This window comes from Acanthochromis polyacanthus, chromosome 22, assembly GCF_021347895.1.
Source record: "Acanthochromis polyacanthus isolate Apoly-LR-REF ecotype Palm Island chromosome 22, KAUST_Apoly_ChrSc, whole genome shotgun sequence".
In the NCBI taxonomy this organism is placed as follows: Eukaryota; Metazoa; Chordata; class Actinopteri; family Pomacentridae; genus Acanthochromis; species Acanthochromis polyacanthus.
The window spans coordinates 1,275,384-1,297,156 of record NC_067134.1 but is presented as its reverse complement, the minus strand read 5'-3'; the positions used below and the strand labels follow the sequence as shown (position 1 = coordinate 1,297,156).

At 40.3% G+C, this 21,773-nt stretch overlaps 1 protein-coding gene across 1 annotated transcript in view; it reads right to left on the bottom strand.

The window, feature by feature from the left end:
• The window catches only part of LOC127531906 (uncharacterized), a 71,353-nt gene extending 53,753 nt beyond the window's left edge, over window positions 1–17,600 (bottom strand). The window contains exons 1-14 of the mRNA XM_051942317.1: window positions 16,779–17,600; window positions 11,943–12,057; window positions 11,690–11,826; window positions 11,518–11,585; window positions 10,116–10,553; window positions 8,324–9,938; window positions 7,941–8,204; window positions 7,270–7,704; window positions 6,661–7,065; window positions 6,090–6,500; window positions 2,046–2,453; window positions 1,466–1,647; window positions 831–1,238; window positions 251–658 (exon numbers count right to left, since the gene is read on the bottom strand). The gene's annotated coding sequence lies outside the window, so the exon portion shown is untranslated. The remainder of the gene's footprint in view (window positions 1–250; window positions 659–830; window positions 1,239–1,465; window positions 1,648–2,045; window positions 2,454–6,089; window positions 6,501–6,660; window positions 7,066–7,269; window positions 7,705–7,940; window positions 8,205–8,323; window positions 9,939–10,115; window positions 10,554–11,517; window positions 11,586–11,689; window positions 11,827–11,942; window positions 12,058–16,778) is intronic.
• Window positions 17,601–21,773: the final 4,173 nt, after the last annotated feature.

The window sequence follows — 21,773 nt, the reverse complement described above, 5'->3', positions numbered from 1 at the left end:
ATGGACTAGCCTGCCACATCAGTTTTTTCACTTTGATTTTGGGGTGTCTTGAATTTAGCCCTCCTGGGGGGTTGATAATTTTCACTCCCATCAAACAATGTGGCATCTTTTCATTCCTAACACATTATCCAGTCCATATCAATGAAAATATCCAGTTTGTTTTCCCCACATTGAAATAATGATGTGTTTTCAAAGTGTTCCTTTAATTTTTTTGAGCAGTGTATAAATAAAAAAAACAATAATAATTTACCTGAGCTGTGAGATATAAGGCAGACACTGCAGGAAACTCCTCACTTCACTCTCTTCATGTGAGCAGCCTGTCAGAATGACTTGTTTCTTCTCTGATTGGAGTTTCAGCACTTCCAGAATGATGGAGGTCTTTCTCTCTGAGAGGTCTATGAACCAGACTGCAGGAGTTGACTGGAAAACTGACTGGAATGATGGAAATACAATTGTTCGTGTTTTAATTCCGTAAGTGTACAGGTCCAGTACGAAATCACACCACAGCTCCTTAAATGGGGAAGTTTTGTATCTGCACACTGATGATAACAGCTCCAGTATCTTCTCTCCTGTCTGCTGTTCTCTCTCTGCTGCTGCACAGAACAGATTCCCGAAGAACCTGATTTCCTCGGAAGGTTCTGATAACTGTGGCACGAAACTGAAATTATAAGGATTAAAAATGTTGAATCTACACATTTAATCAAAATGAAATTTTCTTTAAATTCTCGCATCAAATTTCCTTTGATACTTAAATGTCAAAGGAGAAACACTTGAATTAGATAAGACAGCTTCTAGTGAACACGGAACTCATGAAAACAACAATAATTTACCTGAGCTGTGAGATATAAGGCAGACACTGCAGGAAACTCCTCACTTCACTCTCTTCATGTGACCAGCCTGTCAGCTCCACTTGTTTTTTCTCTGATTGGAGTTTCAGCACTTCCAGGAGGATGGATGTCTTTCTCTCTGAGAGATCTATGAACCAGACTGCAGGAGTTGACTGGAAAACCGACTGTAATGATGGAAGGACTCGCGAACCTGTTTTAGTCTCATAAGAGTACAGGTCCAGGAGGAAATCACACCATATCTCAGGAAGAGGGAATGCTTTGTATGTGCACACTGATGATAACAGCTCCAGCATCTTCTCTCCTGTCTCCTGTTCTCTCTCTACTGCTGCACACAACAGATTCCTGAAGAACATGGTTTCTTCTGAAGGTTCTGATAACTGCGGCATGACACTGAAATTATAATAATTACAAAACACATGACATGTTAATTTGATCAAATACAAGAAAAACTTCTCAACTCTCATATGAAATTGTTGCCGCTATTTCATCCTCCACGCAGAATCAGCCAGCATAAATTCTCATGAAAATATCACAGGAATATTCAAAACAGTTTTATAAGAGAAATTTATTAATTTCTTATTGCATGAAGTAGATTGTGTAAAGTAGAATTCATTTACCTGAGCTGTGAGATATAAGGCAGACACTGCAGGAAACTCCTCACTTCACTCTCTTCATGTGAGCAGCCTGTCAGAATGACTTCTTTCTTCTCTGATTGGAGTTTCAGCGCTTCCAGAATGATGGAGGTCTTTCTCTCTGAGAGGTCTATGAACCAGACTGCAGGAGTTGACTGGAAAACTGACTGGAATGATGGAAATATAATTGTTCGTGTTTTAATTCCGTAAGTGCACAGGTCCAGTACGAAATCACACCACAGCTCCTTAAATGGGGAAGTTTTGTATCTGCACACTGATGATAACAGCTCCGATATCTTCTCTCCTGTCTGCTGTTCTCTCTCTGCTGCTACACAGAACAGATTCCCCAAGAACCTGATTTCCTCAGAAGGTTCTGATAACTGTGGCATGAAACTGAAATTATAAGGATTAAAATTGTTGAATCTACACATTTAATCAAAATGAAATTTTCTTTAAACTGTAACATCAAATTTCCTTTAATACATAAATGTCAAAGGAGAAACACTTGAATTAGATAAGACAGCTTCCAGTGAACACGGAAATCATGGAAACAATAATAATTTACCTGAGCTGTGAGATATAAGGCAGACACTGCAGGAAACTCCTCACTTCACTCTCTTCATGTGACCAGCCTGTCAGCTTCACTTGTTTCTTCTCTGATTGGAGTTTCAGCACTTCCAGGAGGATGGAGGTCTTTCTCTCTGAGAGGTTTATGGACCAGACTGCAGGAGTTGACTGGAAAACTGACTGTAATGATGGAGGAGGACCTAAGCCCATTTTAGTCTTATAAGAGTACAGGTCCAGCAGGAAATCACACCATTTCTGGTTGAGAGGGAATGTTTCAAAAGTGCACAGAGATGGAAGCAGGTCCAGTATCTTTCCTCCTGTCTGCTGGTCTGTTTCCGCTGCTGCACAGAACAGATTCCCCAAGAATCTGGTTTCTTCTGAAGGTCTTGATAGCTGAGGCTGGTAACTGAAATCATAACAAGTGGCACAGTAGTTATGCATATTTTTGATCAAAAAGAAATTAACGCTAACTTGCCAACTTAGTTTCAGGAGCACGGCCATGCACCTCAACCACATGCCTAATTACCTGACAGGCAAGACACCTCTGCCTCCACAATCCAACCACAACAGCAGACTGAGTAGTAAAGCACCTCAGTACAAGATCCATGCCCAATTTACCACTCTCCAGAATCAACCAAATGCGAGTTCATACTTGCTCCCCCAATATCCCTCCTTCATCTCATTCATCCAACCAGTGGCTCATTGTCATCCTTGCTCTAACCCTTTATCATTTGTCATCCCTCCAGCATTGTTCCATTATCCCTCTTCCCCATCTTCCCTTTCCTCCTCCATCTCTTCATCATTTTCTTCAACCCTCCACTATTTCTTCATCATTCCTCCCTCATGGCCATCATTCATCACTCCTTAATCTCTGCCATCCCTTCCCCACCATCCGTCCATCATCCCATGCCATTCCTCTGGCATCTCGTCGTCATTTCTCCAACCCTTGTCATCTCTTCATCTCTCTGCCTTTCTTTGTCATCCTTCCTCCATCTCCTTATCCTTCTCATCTCTTCGTCATCCCTCCTCTATCCTGAGACCGTATCTTTGTCATCTCTTGAGTCTTCTTCCACCATCTTCTTATTCCTCCTCCATCACTATCATCCCCTCTCCATCAATCCTCCTCAATCCTTTTCATTCCTTCTTCAGTCCTCATTATCTCCTTCAACCCTCCAACATCTTTTCATCGTTGCTCCTCTATTTTTTGATCATCTTCTTTAAAGCCCCACCATCACTCATCATCCCTCCCTCATCTTCATCACCCCACCTTATCTCCATCATCTCTTCCTTTTCTGTAACATCCTTCCCTCAGCTTCATCATCCCTCCTCTTTACATCCTATCATTCTTATTTCATGCCCATCATCCCTCCCTCATCTCAATGGCTGGAATGTCTCTGTAAAGCAAAAATAAAAGCAAAGGCGGACCATAAGAAGTGCATAGAGTCTCACCTGTCCAGCAACAACACACGTGCGGTGTGGCAGGGCATTTATGACATCATAAACTCCAGGGGCGGCACTACGACAACAGAAGACCTGAGTGCATCACTGGCTGAGGAGCTAAACAGCTTTTTTGCTTGCTTTGAATCATCACAACAGCAACACTCAGCAGCCCCTGACCTACCTCCACCCCCACCCAGTTCCTGCACCACTATACTCACTGTCAGCGAGCATGAAGTCAGACGGGTGCTCCTGGCAGTGAACCCTAAGAAGGCTGCTGGCCCTGATGGTGTTCCTGGTAAAGTGCTCAAGGTGTGTGCCCTCCAGCTCACCCACATCTTCACCAGAATCTTCAACCTCTCCCTGGCCCAGGCAGTCATTCCGCCCTGTTTGAAAACCGCCACAATCATCCCAGTACCTAAGAAGTCTCCCACCACGAGCCCAAACGATTATCATCCTGTGGCCCTCACTCCGATAATCATGAAGTGCTTCGAGAGACTGGTCCTCCAGCACATCAAGGACCATCTCCCCCCAGACTTCGACACCTACCAGTTTGCATATCGTGCAAACAGATCCACTGAGGATGCCATCGCTGTAGCTCTACACTCCGCGCTGTCACATCTGGAGCAGCAGCAGAGCTATGTCCGAATGCTCTTCGTGGATTTCAGCTCTGCCTTCAATACAATCATTCCGGACATTCTCATCACCAAAATGGACACTCTCGGCCTCCCCCCTCTCACATGTGCCTGGATAAAGGACTTCCTCACCAACCGGCCCCAGGCTGTGAGACTCGGCCCCCACCTGTCCTCCACGCAGACACTGAGCACCGGCTCCCCACAAGGCTGTGTGCTGAGCCCCCTCCTGTACTGCCTCTACACCCATGACTGTCGTCCGGCCCACAACAGCAACCTCATCGTGAAGTTTGCTGACGACACAACAGTTGTCGGACTCATCTCAGGAGAAGACGAGACAGCCTACAGAGGGGAGGTCCTGAAGTTGGCAGCTTGGTGTTCAGAAAACAACCTTGCTCTGAACACCAAGAAAACAAAGGAGATCATTGTCAACTTTAGGAAGCTCGGCACCGACCTAGCTCCCCTCTACATCAACGGTGAGCGTGTGGAGAGGGTCCACACCTTCCGGTTCCTGGGCGTCCTCATCTCCTCCGACATCTCCTGGACGGACAACACCACGGCAATCATTAAGAAGGCGCAGCAGCGGCTACACCTCCTGAGGGTTCTCAAGAAACAACTTGGACCCCACCCTGCTGACGACCTTCTATCGCTCGTCCATTGAGAGCCTGCTGACTTACTGCATCACAGTGTGGTACGGCAGCTGCACCATGGCAGACAGGAAGGGGCTTCAGAGGATTGTTAAGACAGCACAGAAAATCATCGGCTGCCCCCTCCCCTCCCTGATGGACATTTACACCTCCCGCTGCCTTAAAAGGGCAGGAAACATCATCAAGGACAACTTCCACCCTGGTTCCGATCTGTTTGTCCTGTTGCCCTCAGGAAGCCGCTACAGGTGCATAAGAACCAAAACAAACAGACTCAAAAACAGTTTCTTTCCAAAAGCCATCACCACTCTGAATTCAAACATGCACTGACAATCCAACCCCCCCCCCCCCCCAAGACTACCTCAAAACCGTCTACTGTGCAATACGGACTATTCTAATGTGCAATATCACACTGACCATGCACTTTTTATTCTTTTTAACTGTTTTAACTTATCCTTTTTTGTGATTTTTATTACATGTATCTTGCACTGATGGAGATGCTCGAAATCTCATTGTACTTGTGTATAGTGACAATAAAAGGCATTCTATTCTATTCTATTTTTTTACCATCTCTTCATCCCTTCTTGTTCCTTCCTCCATCCCTCCATTGTCTTCTCACCATCTCTCCTCCATCTCCCATCATCTCTCCTTCATCCCTCCTCAAGTCCTCCTTTATTATCATCCCTTCATCATCCCTCCATCAGAAGAATGTTCTAGGCCTTTTGACCTTCAGTCCACTTCCATCTTGATGAACTATAAGCAATCAAAATAGCGACAACTCTCTGGGGATCTCAACAAGAAGTTCATACTTATCTGCTATTCTGGGAGCAATATCCACAACATCCAGGACAGGCAACTCAACCAAAAAATTCAAGCTCTTGGCCACTGGCCATCTCTGACATGTTGTTCATACACCTGCAACAATGCCAATGACCTTGGTCAAGTCCACCTTCAACTGAATGTCATGATCACAAACTTGGGAAGGTCCATTGCAGTCTTTAGTGAAGAGTGTCACCCGAGACGGAACCTCCACATTCAGCTGCCTTTCACTCAAGCTTTGAACATCATGGTATCCCAGATCAGCCAACCAGCCAACCAGAAAACATTCACATCCATCCTCATCCTTACATCCTATAGTCTTCCACATCATCCAACACTACCGTTCCTCACTAAAGCTACCAACTCGCTTTGTTGTGGCATGGTCCTTGCTAGTGCATTAAACCTTATTTATACATGTCAGTATGAAATTTGCTACATTTCAATCTGTATGTGGAAACACTCAAATGAGATAGCAGAAATCAGAAATCGTTAAAGAGATAATCCATTCACCTGAGCTGTGAGATATAAGGCAGACACTGCAGGAAACTCCTCATTTCACTCTCTTCATGTGACCAGCCTGTCAGCTCCACTGGTTTCTTCTCTGATTGGAGTTTCAGCACTTCCAGGAGGATGGAGGTCTTTCTCTCTGAGAGGTCCATGGACCAGACTGCAGGACCAGACTGGAAAACTGACTGTAATGATGGAAGGACTCTGAAACCTGTTTCAGTCACATACGAGTACAGGTCCAGGAGGAAATCACACCATTTCTGTTTGAGAGGGAATGTTTTGTATGTGCAGACTGATGATAACAGCTCCAGTATCTTCTCTCGTTTCTGCTGCTTCCTCTCTGCAGCTGCTGCACAGAACAGCATCTCCAAGAATCTGGGTTCTTCTTGAGGTTCTGGTAACTGAGGCACGAAACTGAAATCATGTAATTAAAATACTGTTATTTTCCATTAAAAAGAATTGAATCTTTTCTATAATTTCTGGTATGAAATTTGTTATATTTTAATCTCTACTAAGAACCTCTCAAACAGGGCAGAAAAAACATAAATCATGAAAAACATTATGACTCATTCACCTGAGCTGTGAGATATAAGGCAGACACTGCAGGAAACTCCTCACTTCACTCTCTTCATGTGACCAGCCTGTCAGCTCCACTGGTTTCTTCTCTGATTGGAGTTTCAGCACTTCCAGGAGGATGGAGGTCTTTCTCTCTGAGAGGTCTATGGACCAGACTGCAGGAGTTGACTGGAAAACTGACTGTAATGATGGAAGCACTCTTGAACTTGTTTTAGCCTCATAAGAGTACAGGTCCAGGAGGAAATCACACCATTTTTGTTTTAGAGAAAATGTTTTGTATGTGCACACTGATAACAGCTCCAGTATCTTCTCTCCTGTTTGCTCTTCTCTCTCTGCTGCTGCACAGAACAGATTCCCCAAGAACCTGATTTCTTCTGAAGTTTCTGATAACAGTGGCACAACACTAAAAGCATAAAGAAAAAAAGAATATTTTGTAACCCTTTGATGCACAGAATGGGTCAGGAGATACCCATTTTTCATTGGATTTAGGTCATTTTTGACCCATGTTGTGCATCAAAGAATCAATCAAAAGGACAAACCCCAAGACAAACTGAAAAGAGAAAGGCAGTTTCTTGTGAAAATAGAAATCATGAAAAAGATCATTTACCTGAGCTGTGAGATATAAGGCAGACACTGCAGGAAACTCCTCACTTCACTCTCTTCATGTGACCAGCCTGTCAGCTCCACTGGTTTCTTCTCTGATTGGAGTTTCAGCACTTCCAGGAGGATGGAGGTCTTTCTCTCTGAGAGGTCTATGGACCACACTGAAGGAGATGACTGGAAAAGCAGCCTCAGTTTTGGAAGGATACTCAAAAATCCTTCATTCCTAACATGTTGGTACAGATCGAGATAGAGGTTACTTAAGTCACTTTGATGAGGGAACAATGAGAGGAGCATATTCACTGCATTTGGGAAGCTTTGCTCATTGTGAAGTGCTGCCTTCAGGCATAAATCCAGTAACAGTCTCCTTTGTTGCCTCTCCAGTGTCCCATGGAATTGCTCATGGTTCCACAAACCTGGACTTCTGGTGGTCATCCTAAAGCTGCATAAAAATACAAAGTTTATTAAGTTCATTAGCAACACAATTGAACACTCATCACAGAACAACAATTTTTTCTAAGCTCACACCTTTAACCCACAGGATTCAGTCATCCTATTAATAGCACCATTGTTGTGATGGGATTTGTGTGAGCATAACTCTAGACAGAAGGACTTACATTTTAACATTGACAGATTGGTTAAATTATGTGGAATCAAAGTTTGACTAAAACTACATACCTGAGTGAGCTGACGTATGGCAAAGCCTCTATTAAGGACTCACACAGACTCTGGCAGACAAGAGTTTCTCTGTCCCAGTAGAGGCAGACATTGACATTTGTTGTCATCCTCTTCATGACTTCCACAGCTCTTTCAAACAGCTGTTTTTTACCCTCCACTGGAAGGTGCAGCTGATTTTCAATGAGGCTAAGTAAGCTGACAAAGTCCATCTGTTCTTCACTGAGAAGGAAAATCTTCCACAGCTGCTGTGGCAAAGGGTCACACCTGTAGTTTAAAGAATAACCTCATGATCAAACAAATCCGCAGTAGAATATCATTCTCATTATACTGTATTTTGCAGCCTGAGCAGTAATATGACACTAAAAACACACTCTCACTCATACCATTGGATATTTTGAAGGCATCCAAACAGTTGTCTCATTCCTCGCTCTGATATCGTGACATCATCAAGGTTCAACCATATTTTCCGTCCCTTCGACTGATTGACCACATAGGCCACAGCACAGCAGAGGTAAGGATCAAGACTCTCTCCACAGAGGTCAAGACGGTAGTCCAGTTTGTCTAGAAGGTAGATGCATGCCTCTGGACTCTGGGACTCATACAAGCACTGACATAAGAACAACGTGTCGACATCAAGCCCACTGTCTTCGGTGTCAACCACATCTGGGACAAATGTGGTTATGAGCTCCTTGAAGAACCAGTCAGATGTACTGTTGAGCTCCTCAACTGGAACCAGACACTTCATCCAACTTGGGCTCTTCTTGTTCAACAGTCGACACATGAAAGGGATCAAATGTTTCATGTGTTTCTTGTCCTCAGTGAGGCTCTGCTGAAAAACATTCCTGATTTTATCAGGATTCTTTAAGAGCCACATGGCTGCAAAAAACTCCTGCAGTGTGTAATGGAGGAATACGTGTCTAGTTTCTGTTTCAGTTCGGCTGACTTTGATAAAAAGTGGTTTCAGGAAGGAAAGGACACAGCTGTCTTTACAGGGCACTTCATTCAGGTTCACAGTTTTTCCCTGAGTTGCATTGAAAGCTATTTCAGCCAAAAACAATATTTCCTCTCTCTTGGTTTTGATGAAGGTGTTTAGATCTTCTGTTTTGTTGCTGTTTACCTGAAGGCAGTAACGAACAATGTCAATGTAGATTTCTGTTATAGTGCATGGCTGTGGAGAGTGTTCTGATGAAGAGCAGGCAGCCACCATCAGAGCATACATTGGTACATGGCAAAGAGTCAGCAACTCCAATCTGCTCAAAACCTTCTGTGCATCGCAGAGTGTTGCAGATAAGTAGGACTTTATGGTCTGCTCACTAAATCCTTTCACCTCCACTCTGAGACAGTCCCCAGAGAAGAAGTCTTTCTCGTCATCTGGTCTGCATGTTATGATGATCTTTGCATCAGGTAGTAGTTCTTTCTCTACAAGGTCCTCCACCACTGATGGAGACAGATCTGTGATGCCATCAAAAATGATGGTAACATTGTCAGAGTTACTCTTTATATCCTGTAAAACCTCATCCATGCCTACATCTGGTTCACTGAACTTATTAAAAAGAAATTCCTTCAGGGTCATAGCGGGTGTGGTTTGGGACATTTTCCTCATGTCAAAGTAGAACATGTAATCTAACTCCCTGTTGTCCGTTTCTGCCCACAGTCTCAACATTTCACGAACGACTGCCGTCTTTCCAATTCCAGGCTTCCCGACCAAGAGGATGTCTTCCTGTGTTTTCAGAAGGTCAGTGGGGGAAATTTCTGGTTTGTCCTCAGGGATGTATGTCCTCAGTTTCTTAGGTCGACTCATCTTACTTTTCTTTCTCTTCCATTTCTTGATTTTAGATGGAGATGGGCTTTTCTGTGTATCCAATACAAGTGAGGTGTATGACAGATCAGGCCTCCTTTTGTCTTCAAACAGTTTTTTACTTGCATTCCAAAACTCTTTAGATAATTTCTGTGCTTTAAACTTCAACTTTTTCTGATATCTGTGGCACGGTCTTGGTCCTAAAATAAAATAACAGTAAGAAAATAAACGTAATATGACAAAACCACAGTTTTCTCCTGAACTCTTGTTAAATTTCAAATATTTATACACAGACACAATAAAATGCATTATGTAGAATTGCTAAATTTAGTAATAAGAAATGTGACACATTTGAAGCAGAATTTTCTTCACAATACCTTGCAGGTAGTCCACATCCATTTGCGTTTCTTCCTTGAAAGAAAAGCAGCTGATCCAGTGGTGCAGGTCAAACTTCTGGGTTCCAGTGGAAGCTCCAGTGTTTTTCTCAGAGAGAGGAGGCGGCCTCTCTAAAGTCCTCTTCCTCGTCACGTCAATAATTCTGAGTAACTCGTAGCAGGCTGCTTCCCCCTTTTTTATGACCTTGTCCAGGATTTTTCGGGTTCTATCGAAGTCATCACGCTCTGTCTGTATTTTGCTGACCTCCTCATCACTGAGAACTCCTTTCTGATACAAGTTCTCCAGAATCACAGAGAGATTCTGTAATTCTCCCACAAGGCGCCCTCTGGCTCTACTGACATAATTTAAGGCAGACTGTGATGTACAAGCCATGTTTCCAGACTCCTGTGAGTTCTGCACACAGACCAAACGCCAATGACCTGCAGAACAAGACACCAGATTAACAAATGTTCAATAACTACTCTGCCTGTGATGTATCAGATGTTACTCAGGAACTTAGATGAAGCAATATTTGCAGTTCAACATCAACTCTAATGGTGTATCTCAGTTAAAAGTAGGCGAGTACTGATGTGTTATTTTTTAAGCCAGTTTTGATCAAGATTTTGAGTAATCAATCAAACTGATAATCTATATTAGGAAACAATACACATTGGCAGTAAAAATGAAAACCTTTTTCAAATTTGGAATAACACAAATTTCAAGGCAAACCTTCACTGAAACGTCTTTGTCTAATTATGTTCTACATACGTCTGATTAATGGGCCAGGCCAATAACCAGTCCATAACTAATTCAATGATAGATATCCATGTCCTACTGAAGAATATGCTACCAAAATGGGAAGGTAGGGATCCAAACACTAATCCTGTCTGTAAACACAGGTAAAACACCTGGTTAAATCTGTGGCTTCTGAGGAAGTTTAAAAGTTGTAAACCCACCAGGATTGTCACTTTGAGGCTGAGTGCTGAAACACACTATTCACCACACCAAAGACTCTAACAGCTCCAAGTAAAGTTAATACTGAACATCTCTGAACTGTTAAGTCTCACATAGTAATGCTCTACAGGTCTGACCAATAAACTGTAGTTTGCTGTGGACGTGTTAATATGCATTTGATAATGTGTACATTTTGTTCACATCAATGAATCATGTTCAAATCATGTTTACTTTTCTTATTATTCATCTGCAGTGTTTAATTCATTTGTGAATATTGTGAAACAGAAAATTGGCATGTTATTGTGTGGAATGTGTTCTATACATAGATTCATGGTTTTATTTTCAAACTAAAATGTTTGAAGACATCAAAACAAGTTTACCACATTTGTAAGAACACCATCACACACAGCTCCGTGCAGACTGCTCAGTAAATCAGAGAGAAACACTTACACATCAGTCTCAAAGTCTCCTCTGATGACAAACTATCAGCTGCTCAGCACCTTTAGAATGAGATTTCCCTTATAAGACAAAAACAAGAAAAATATCACAGTAAAAAACTGTAAGACAATAATAATAATAATGTCGGAATAGCTTTGATCTATGATTGGTTAATGTCACACACCATCACACCTGCTCCTCTCTGCACTGGGACCAGGAGGCCACATGAGCCGAGTGAGATTCTCTTCATTTTCTGTGGGATGAAAATAAACCGCCTCACAAAGAATTGTTGGATAGCAAGTGACATGAGACTGAGGCCACCTGTAAAATATATAAAGGGTCACGATTCCAAAAAAACATTAAATTTCATGCTAATCTAGTTATTTGCTGAAACACAGACAAATAAAGCTGTTGACAGAAAGTTTGTCTGAGCTCACCTGAAGGTACCTGCAGGGTTTATGACTCTAAAACAGCATTTTGGATCCAGCCATGGTTCAGTATGAAACTTTCACAACTGTGATGTGGAAATTTGAAACCTCCAGTCTGCACACACTGAGAATAGATTTCACAGTAAAGTAGAATAGATCCTCTGTCCAGCAGCGAAACTTTTGAAATGAAAAATATTTACATATTTAACAAATGTAATGTTTCATTTCCACAAGAGGAGGCGATGGATCTTCAAGAACTTCTAACAAGGCAGCTTAACACTTTTGTGGAAAAACATCAAATCCAAATGATGACAGAATCCTAACATTTTTATGTGACTTTAAGCATTTTGGGAGGTGAATTTTAGGCTTTCCGAGCAGTAGTGACAAGTCTGTAGGCTTCTATTTCGTCCCCGTCGAGTTTCAGGGGAAGTGTGAGATTGAGATCTAGTCAAGGCTGAAAAGCGTTTTCACCTTCTCTGAAAATTTTAAAACACACACGATTTATATTGTGATTAAGTTCTTATTGTCCCTAAAAGACACGACAACTGAAAATCAACCAACATACAAGAGAGTTCCTTTAAGCTACAAGCAAATACAGTCTCTGGGACCAACCAAACTAAAGATGATTTTAAGCAGAATTAGAGCATGTATGAACTCTTTTTACAGACTTTTTATGCAATCATAAGTAAGGACAGAAAAAAATAATCTAGTTTTGTTTGTATGCATCAGTTTATTTCTCTTGAGGGAAAGAAAGCAAAACATGTTAAACAGAAAAAAACAAGATAACTACTACTGGACCATTAGCTTCACTTGTTAGCTTTAGCTGTAGGTAACAAAGTTGCGTACACCGGTCTCATAAAAAAAAAAAACATGTAAAAGAGGAAAATTAAAGTCAATTCCCAATGGATTATTGGCTTATAAATTATATTCATTTGTTAGTTAAAACCTGTTGAAAGCAGTTGGCTAGAAAGGAAAATATGTCAAAAAGAACTGTATCATAAAAATCTTTATGATACTGTCTATGCTCCAAACAGATACTCTTGCGAGCACCGTTACAAAGTTAGCTAACTTAATGCTAATAAAAACAGCTTGAAAAAAGTCAAGACGCCGAAGTTACTCACACACTGCTGGTTTTGTCTTCGATGGGCGAAAACAAACAGTTCGGTAAAGTTGGAGAGACATTCACAGATCCAGACTTCTGGCATCAATAACTCATTAGATATACGTTGTCAAAACATAAACGAAGCCTCTTTCCCATTGTTGTAAGGTAGAGGTTGTGCTACAAGGCCAGTTTTATCAAAAGTCGCAACATTGGTGTCTATGCTCAGCCGGCCTTTCAGTAACTTTACTCTTCTACACTACAGTGTCATTAACATTACTGCCTGCCGTTGGCTCTTGTTTATCATGCTACAACACTTAGTTTTATATATATAATGGATAGAGGAAACAGACGAGGAAAATTGGAATGAAGCTTGTTCAAAGGCACAGAAACAAACAATAAATACAAGATTTAAACTATTGCAGTATAAATGGCTAATGAGAGTGTACATCACTCCTGCCATGCTCCACCATATGTCAGCATAAATCCCAGACACAGGACATGAGACCTGCTTAAAATATTGTATTTGTCTATCTGGCACTGTATTTAGTTACATTTACTTCTAGTGACTTGTATTTTACATGTTCCATTTTGATATTATGATTATAATTACTGCCTTACCTAATTTATAATTCTTCATTTCTACATTGATTCATTATTTGCTTAACCGTTATTTATTTACTGATTTTTTAAAAAATTTATTGAATTTGCTTTTGTTACGGCTGTGCCTCTGTCCGCCTCCCCCTGTCTGGTAATTTGTATTTTTGTGTGCTGGGCTGCTGTCGCCCCGCCTCCTTGTCCGTCCTACCACACCTGCAACATCTGGAGCTGAGGTTGGATTGGAGCAGGGGAGGGACGACCGCTTCAATCGAGGGTCCAGCAGCTGTTAAAAGGCCTGTTGATGCCAGGCGTGAACTAACCGTGACGTCACCCGTTGGTTTCAATACCGAGAAAATGAAGCCCGGATTTTGCTACTTCCTGGTCGCCGTTTTGGATTTTTTGGAGCCAGTGACGTAAAAAGCGTCATCAAACAGGCTGGACCGGAGAGCAACTAGGGGCAGGATTGGCTGAGGACTCTCTTATCCCGCCCACATTTTACCGCAGAGGCTTCTGTGGCTGTCTATCAAGTATAGCCACGCCCCCTGGCTCCGCCAACTTTAACGATTTATTTAAAATTCAGTATTGATTTATTTTAAGATCGGCCACCTGATCTCTCATTTTGACCGTGAAAACTAACGGGGAAAAAATCCTGAGCTGTAGAAAATCATTCTATCAAATTTTATTTTTTCCAAAAATGAATTGGGGTCTATGGAGAAAAAGCTTTTTGGAGCGAACCCTCGCGGACGGCGTGATATTGCAAGTTTTTGACTCTTCCGGGTTGGCTTCAATTCTGGAGCCAGATGCTACGTCCACTTTATATACAGTCTATGGTTGATGCCAGCATTCGGTGGCAGTTCCTCAGGAAGGGATCTGTCCGTGTTGACTCTGTGAACTCGTCTGTGAGGCTGGAAGCTAGTCAGAAGTGTGAAGTTAAACCATATCTGAAACCTTTGCTAGCTTTAGTTAGGGGTGCTTTTGCCTTTGTATTTCTATTTGGAGCTTTTATTTGTGTCTGATGTATTTTTATTTTTCCCACAGTCTCGTGGAGTCTACTTCCAAGAGAAGGCCACTTTGGTTCGATTTGTTTCTTTAATTTCAGCAGCACCCATTTACTTTCAGATCCCTCACTTTGTCTGTTGAAACCTACCCTTATCAAGAATAAAACAGACTCGACTCTGGAAATTCATTGCTTTCATTTGCATTTGTTAAAATTCGGTTACACTAGACAGTGGGATTGTAACAGCTTTGTTTTATTATTATTTTCTTTTGTTTTGCTAAGAAATCATTGAATGATACAAAGAGTTAGAATGGTGCAGTGTGTGGGTGTTTGCACATATGTGTTCTCTTGTTAATTTACAAAATCTGATAATAAAGGTATTGTAGGAGAAAAAAAAATCACAATTTTAAGGTATTTTTAGAATAAAAAAAGCAATAACTTCACTCTTATACACTGTAGTGTCACCAAATTCACTGGAGCCTTCAACTGGCTCCTGCTGGTCAGACTACAACTCTTGGTTTGATACTAAATATTTTTGCATAATTTAAAGGAATTTTTATTAGTAGTAAAAGTCAATAACTTCACTCTTATACACTGTAGAAAAAATAAACTCCATTCAATCATCAAAGAGGTCCTGCTGATCATACCTTCAGATTTTTACTTCCAAGTATTGTCTGTACAGTCCTTAACTTGGAAAATATCATTAGCAGTTTAACATTCTGGTTTAAATGAATCAATTAACGCTGCAGCCTTGTCAGAAGGTCTTTCTTCCCAATCGTCAGTACTTGAGGAGTCTAAACAGTTGAGTTTGGTATATTGGTGTTATCTGATATTCTCTTGGGTGAGGATTCGAAGTTCTGTTACTGTTGTCAACTGGCCATTCAATAAATAAATTGTCCAAGTAAAATCTGCAGTCAAGTGTCATTTGTTTACGTCACCATGACTCCTGGACAGCCTGCTGCTGCTGCTGAAAAAAATCCTAGTGGAAACACTGTATAGCACTACATACATCAAGAAAAGAGCCATCAAAGCTGATTTACTCATTAATCCTTCAAATTCACACACAACTGCACACACTGGACCTTATGCACAACTTCACATGGCGATAAACAACCCAAATAAAATAAAATTCTGTCACTTTTGGTTATCAATGTTCCACAATCAACCCAAAAAATGGATGATCACTTTTATGTTACAACAAAAAATATTTGAGATATGTAAACAATTTCAAAAATCCTTAAAATCATGAAAAACTGTTAAATATCAAATCAAGAGTTGTAGTTTGATCAGCAGGAGCCAACTGATGGTTGGACAGAGTGTAATTTTTCTACAGTACATAAGAGTGAAGTTACTGAATTTTATTACTAATAAAATGATAATAAAATAAGAAAAATTCCATAAATTTATGAAAAACAGTTAATATCAAACCAAAGGCTGTAGTATGACCAGCAAATATGACCAGCAGGAGCTAACTGATGACTCCAGTGATTTTGGTGACTCTTCAGTACAGAAGAGTGAAGTTATTTAATTTTATTACTAATATAAATTCCTTAAAATTCAGATTTTTTACTGAGTATCAAACCAAGAGCTGTATTATGACCAGAAGGACCCAATTAATGTCTTCAGTAAATGTGGTGGCTCTACAGTGTATAAGAGTGAAGTTTTTGAATATTTGTGTCTCTCTTCGCTGTTGCAGCGGTTTGTAATTTGCAGACGGTCCCTGTTCACTCGTCACACCGCCGGCTGCTGATAGACGCCAATGTTATTTCTACAGCTTTAAAGACAGCGACTTTTGATAAAACTGGCCTTGTAGCACATTATCTAGCTTACAATGATTTGAAAGAGGCATCGTTTATGTTTTCACAACATATATCGTATTAATTATTGATGCCGGAAGTCCGAATCTGTGAATCTCTTTCTCACTTTACCGAACTCCATCAGGACGTCAGCACTGATTAAACTGACGCTTATTTGTGAACTACAGGCCGATTTAGAAATGATTCATCAACTGTTTTTGTGCTTAAAACTCCAGACTTCACTTCTGTATGAGGAACTAAAGGGTGTGGTTTCTTCCTCAGCTCGAGAAAATTAAACAAGTCAACATATTGTCCCTTTCAGAAAGTTTTCAGCTCTTCTTCCTGGATCTTACCTGCGTGTCGCTGCGTCCACTGCCTCCAGATGTCACAGAGGTTCTTCGGTGGGTTTCTCCCACATACAGACTGCGCTTTGTCCGTGTGTCTTTCCTTCTTCTTCTTCTTCTTCTTTTTGTTTTATGGCGGTTGGCAAAAAACTTTAGGTTGCATTTACCGCCACCTTCCGGTAAGGAGTGTGGGCCAGGAAGGCCCCAGCATTCAACATCTTCTTAAACTCTCCTAATTAACCCAGTGACACGAAGAAACGTCAGCAGCTCTTTATATACATCGAACGTAGAGTCACTCTGCAAAACAGTCCCCAAAGAAAAGATTAACCCTCTATTCTCCAGACGTCTACTTAAAACTCTTCTTTGCTGTTCATACTTCCTGCATCTCATCAAAACATGCTCAACTGTCTCATTCTCCTCACAATTTTCACACTGCCCCGTAGGATGCTTTCCAATCAGTTTCAGAGTACTATTCAATCGTGTATGTCCAAATCTCAATCTCGCTACTACATCTTCTTCCTTCCTTGCCAACAGACCCCCAACCCCTGGCCCCCTAATCTTCTTTTGAAATGAATAATAAAACCGTCCCTTTACCTCCTCATCCCAATCTCTCTGCCATTCACTCTCTAACTTCTTTTTAACTATGCTCTTAATTTCAGCCTTGCTGTACTTAACTTGAGAATCCACCATCTCTTTTCTTGCCCCTCTCTTTGCATAGGCATCTGCCAGCTCATTCCCTTCAACTCCTATGTGTGCTGGTACCCAAAGAAAAACTAATTGTTTTCCAGACACGTTTATTCGATAAACCACTTGTAATATATCGTATACTATATCTTGCCTCGACTCAGACCTCATATTTTGTATACTCATTAATGCACTGCTGGAATCAGATGCTATAACTACTTGCATTGCTGCACTTTCTTCTACCCAGTGTAACGCAAACAAAATTGCCACTAACTCTCCCGTAAACACTGCTATATTATCATTTACTCTTCTAAAAACTCTAATATCAAGACTTGGAATAACAAAAGCAATCCCAACCCTCCCATCTTCTAACCTTGACGCATCTGTATATATTGATAGCCAGGAGGAAAACCTCTTCTCTATATATCCTGTTACACTACTACTACTACATTTCTTTCCCTGTAGCTCAAGATCTACATCAGGCCTTTTCAATATCCATGGGGGGACTACAGAGATCGGAACAGCAGGACTAACATCCATCTGTGCAATACCAAAGTCTCGAGCTTTTCGTCTACTTATCCACCCAAAACTGTTCAGCTGAGCTCGCTCCCCTTCTTGACAACTACATAACAGTTTTAAACCTGGATGATTACTTTTATGACCCCGAAGACCTGCCCAATATGACAACAGTAGCTGCAGTCTTCTATATTTTAGAGGCATCTCTCCTAACTCTACCTGAAGGGCAGACACTGGAGTTGACTTCATTGCTCCACAACAAATCCTCAGCGCCTGGCTCTGCACTACATCTAATTTCATTAAATTACTTTGTGCTGCCGAATTATATACTACACATCCAAAATCAATAACAGATCTGATTAATGCTGTGTACACTATTTTTAAGCATACTCGACTTGCTCCCCAGTCCCGCCCTCTAAGGCATCTCATCACATTCACTACCTTCTTACATCTCTCCTCAGTTTTCCGAATATGCAACCTCCAAGTCAGCCTGCTATCAAACCATAGTCCTAAATATTTAAACTCATTCACTCTTTCCAAGTTTTGCCCATATAATGTCAACTTAATATCATTGCTTACTCTCTTTCTAGTTAGAAACATGACCTTAGTTTTATCTACAGAAAATCTAAAACCCCACTTTAATGCCCAGCTTTCTACCTTATTGATACCTTGTTGTACTTTTTTAACTATATACTTGATGTTCCTACCTCTTTTCCACATTACACCATCATCAGCAAATAGTGACACTCCAACCGAGGACTCCACGTTACAAAAAATTTCATTAATCATAATAGAAAAAATTACTGGACTAACAATGCTACCCTGTGGTGTTCCATTTTCAACGACATACTCCGAACTAACATCCCCCCCAACCGTGTGTCTTTCCACGTGGTGACTGAAATTATTTCCTGGTCTGTGATATTTACATTACCTGCGTGTCTCTGAATGTTTGTAGGATCCTGTAATGTCCACCAGATGGCACCGTTGGTCCACAAACACCAGTTGAAGAACACTTCTGACGTTCATATGGAGTGAATCCATAATCAATAGATCACCTCTGCAAACATCAGTCTGAGACTGAACCCCTCTTGTTGGAACATGTCTGTGCTGCATCAAATACTAATGATCTAATACAAATTTTCACTTCTGTCCAAACTCATCACATTTAACAGCTTCTTACGTTTTCCTTTAACCACCTGAACATGCTTCTATCAGGAAGCTTCCAAAACATTCAAGTGTTTGCTCCAAATCTTCACTTTATTTAGTCTAAAATTAGACTGTGTTGTATTTGTTTGGGTCACTGAAAATCTCAAACCACTCCTTCACTTGTTCAGTTCCCTCTCACCTGTTAAATGTTAATATTTGTCTCTCTTCCAAACTGACAATAAATATTTTACTTGATCAAAATGTAAACAAAGATTATCAGCCACACAGTTCTTAGGTTTCTTTATATCAAATTAAATTCAGATATATGAAACTGAAATATACATAAATCTGAATGAATATGTGAATAAACTCAACCTATATTCAGAGCTGATATTTGTATGAAGTTTATTTCTGTTTAAAATTGTTCATCTTGTTAGTTCTTTTGGTCAGTTCACGTCTATTTCATCATTTTGTGACTCAGTGGCCATTTCTGTTTCAGTTTTTGTCTCTTCTTTTCTTCTGTTTTGCTCATTTTATCTCTCATTTTAGCAATTTTGCATCACTTTAAGGTTGGTTTTGTTCAATTTTGGTTATTTTCGATCTCATTTGGATCATTTTGTGCATTTCAGAATGTTGTTAGGGGAAAAAAGTTGTATAAATCAGACAGTAAATGATATATGAACAACGCTCTCTATCAGCCTGAGTATTGAATAGAATCAATTTGGACAGCTTTGTGAATGTAAGTGAAGATTTCTGGATCATTTTGGTCATTTTGAGACCAAAAGTGGCCAAAATGTGACAAAAATTAGGCAAAAATGACAAAAATGAAATCCAAAAATGACCAAAACCAGGCACAAAAATTAGCAACAAAATGACGAAAATGAGACACAAAATGTACAAAATGAAAAAAACAATCTTAAACTGGTGCAAAATAACTAAAATGAGAGATAAAATGAGCAAAACAGAGCAAAAAAAGATGAAAAATGAGACAGAAATGGCTGATGAGTCACAGAATGGACAAACTGACATGAAATGACTAATATGAGCAACATGAAGAATTTTAAACAAAAACAACCTTACAGACACATGAAATGAATCATAAAATGACCAAAATGGTACAAAAAACAACATAAAGAGATGTAACATTACCTGAATTAGACACATAAATGACCAAAACTTGATGCAAAATAAACAAAATTACCACAAAAAAAACATGAAAAGATGCAACATGTTTAAAAATGGACCAAAAGATGTAAACTGATCAAAATTAAACACATTCTGACACAAAATGACCAAAATTAGCCTCAAAATGACCAAACTGATCCAGAAATCTTCTCTTACATTCACCAAGCTGTCCACATTTATTCTGTTCAATACTCAGGCTTCTGCAGAGAGGTTTGTTCATAGATCATTTACAGTCTGATTTACACCATTTTTATCTTAAAAACGTACTGAAATGCACAAAATGACCAAAATTTCTATTAAGAACAACCCTACAGACATAAACTGACCAAAGACAGAGACACAACCATCAAAATGAGCCACAAACTGAACAATTTGAAACAAAAACAACTTTAAAGACAATCAGAATAAGCAAAATAAACCACACAATGACCAAGATGGTACAAAAACAACAAAAAGAGACAAAAAAAATGACCTGAATTAGATAAAAACATGACCAAAATTAGCCTCAAAATGACCAGATTGATCCAGAAATCTTTACTAACATTCATCACGGTCCAGATTTATTCTATTCAACATTCTGAAGGTTTTACACAGAGGTTTGTTCATAGATCATTTACAGTCTGATTTATACAACTTTTTTTCTAAAGACATGCTGTGTTCTGCCCTCACTATGCGTAAGCCACTTTTGCAGAGCTAGTCCTTTGTAATCGTAATAATATTACAGGGAATAACTGTCTGAATGGCAGCCTAGTAAGTTATTTCATTTAGGTGAAATCTCGCGGGGGAGAAGCACACGGGGCAACAGCTTAAGATGAAAAATAAAAACATTGTTCAAACAGGTCAGACCTCGGCATTATTTCATGGAGGTACTTCATGTTGATCATGTTTCACATTGTAAAGTAGCCTAAATATTAAGTGGCTGTTTGGCTGTGCAGTTGTTCTATCCACACATAGCCTAAATGTCTGCATCCATATCATGTTCTGTTAAATAATTAAGCCTATTTAAACTAACATAGACTTCTGCTCAGCCAACAGAAAGAAAGCAGATGCCTGTAAAACGGTGGTATATATATATATAACGTGTCTTTTTTGTCTTTTGGCCCCTTCACACCACAACAGACATTGTAATTGTAAGTAGGCAACACTCCAAAGATTTATCCAAATGGTAGTTTAAGTGAACTGAAACATGTCACTGATCTAGGATGAAGAGGATGAAACTGTGTCTGCTGCCTTTACAGAGGGGGATCCAGAAAGGCATACAGAGGTATGTTACTGATAGTTCTCTTCTCATTCAGATTTTAGGTGGAATATAGAGTGTGACATTTAGCCTACACTGAAGTATTGCACATTCTCATCTTTTTTTAACAGAGCATGGCTGGACAGCAGCAGGATGGTTCCTCAACTTCCACTGCACAGACTGACACAGTGAGATGGATGTTCAGGAAACACCAAAGCTTCATTCTGTGGAATTCA